We start from the raw sequence: 2,059 nt of genomic DNA on the forward strand, positions 1-2,059 counted from the left end.
TAGCGGTTAGGTGAAAAGCGGATGACAATATGTACCAGACTTACCAAAATAAAAAAATAAAAAATCTACTGGTGTCTATTTTTTCGAGAACAGACTTTGAAGGACGGTGCCCCGAGATGGTCGCAGTCCAATGACGGAAACAAGTAAACGAAAGAGGATAAAATTTATATAACTGTGTGAGTGCGTACAAATGTATATATATGTGTGTGTGTATGTATATGTGTGTATGTGTATGTATATGTGTGTGTGTGTATGTATATGTGTGTGTGTGTATATATATATATATATATATATATATCTATATATACAACAACAACAAACAACAACAATATATATATTTGAATGTGAGACTGGCCACCACTTATGATTCTTGTCGGTTCATGAACTCCAAGGTGACTACTCAAGCCCGCAAAACGGTTAACACAGATTCATTGCATTGCACCCAATGCAGGGCCGTTGCATACACAATAACACTAGCAGTGTTCTTTGATAACCTAGAATTCAAACAAATCCTAACCGTGTGCTGACTAAGTTAAGTTCTAGGCTCTCTATGTATATTTTATTTCTTTATTTCTTATTTATTTATATATATTTTTGATGGGAGATTTATTTGATTTTTTTCTTTTTGTTATTCATTTGTAGCATTCAAGCTGGTTACATACAAAGTGACAAGGCTCTTTTGTTTGAGTCATGCCAGATCTTGGGGTTTTTGTTAACGTCTGAATTGGTTAGTGTGTGCGTATGCGTGTATGTATATTATGGTTAAATTGGCAATTATGATGTGGGTGTGCATGTATATATTACACACACACAAACATGTATATATATATATGATTATTACTATTATTATTATTTTATATATATATATAATAATAATAATAATAATAATAATAATAATAATAATATAATAATAATCATTTAACGTCCGCCTTCCATGCTGGCATGGATTGGACGGTTTGACAGTAGCCGGCCATATACGAGGAGTGTATGAAAAGTCTTGAGCCTCAAAAGAAACAAAACATGGTATAAAACTTCAAGACTCAAGGGCCTTGAAGGCTCAAAACTTTTCATACACCCCTCATACACACACATACACACACACACACATACACACATACACACACACACACATATACACATATACACACACACACTCACACATGCAGATGCATACACACTGATATATATGGACAAATGCGTACGTGTGTGTGTGTGTGTGTGTGTGCAAGGTACACACACACACACATACAGATGCGTACACAGTTACATATATGGACATATGCATACGTGAGCATGAGTTGTGTGTATGTGTGTGTGTGTGTGTGGTGTCTCTGTGTGTGTGTGTGTGTGCATATGTGTGCGTGTGAGCCTGTGTGCATTGCTTGTCAACGAAACCTTGTAACCACCGGTATCTCAAGTAAGCACCGAATATTTAGGCGCAGTGTATTATATCGTTTGTATGTATGTATGTATGTGTGTATGTATGTATGTATGTATGTATGTGTGTATGTATGTATGTATGTATGTATGTATGTATGTATGTATGTATGTATGTATGTATGTATGTATGTATGTATGTATGTATGTGTGTGTGTATGTATGTATGTATGAATGTATGTATGGATGTATGTAAGAAGATCTAAAGAATGGGTTCTGTTTGTCGGTTTGTTTTTTACTTGTGAGAAAGAAAAACCAACAACAGCGTTTATGACGTGATACAGCGTTGAAGGAGAGACAAGCGCTCCACAGGCTGCAAAGAGAGAGATAGAGGGAGTAGGATAGGACAGTAAAATAGAAATAAACAGAAGACGTAATTGTAGAAAATGAATGTTTTTCGTACTCACCTTATATTCTTTTGGAGAGCTTTTTAAAGTAAAATCCAAGATCCGAGGGAAATTGTACGCCTTAGTATGTATGTACAAATTACACAGTAATTTTGTCTCGCAGTAGATGTTGCTTAGAAGCCGTTAAGTATCAATACAGTGTCACCTGCATGTAAATAAAGGGAGATAACTATAGTATATTATTTTAATAATGTACTTCCTTCTATCCTCCCACT

General features: G+C 35.1%; 1 protein-coding gene across 5 annotated transcripts in view; it reads right to left on the reverse strand.

Annotated features, from left to right (window-relative positions):
* The window catches only part of LOC115212003 (major egg antigen), a 191,358-nt gene that overhangs the window by 115,455 nt on the left and 73,844 nt on the right, over window positions 1–2,059 (reverse strand). For all 5 annotated transcript variants that reach the window (XM_036503409.1, XM_029780789.2, XM_036503407.1 and 2 more), the window contains one exon: window positions 1,845–1,989. The gene's annotated coding sequence lies outside the window, so the exon portion shown is untranslated. The remainder of the gene's footprint in view (window positions 1–1,844; window positions 1,990–2,059) is intronic.

The sequence above is a fragment of the Octopus sinensis genome, linkage group LG5 (genome assembly GCF_006345805.1).
Source record: "Octopus sinensis linkage group LG5, ASM634580v1, whole genome shotgun sequence".
Classification (NCBI taxonomy): Eukaryota; Metazoa; Mollusca; class Cephalopoda; order Octopoda; family Octopodidae; genus Octopus; species Octopus sinensis.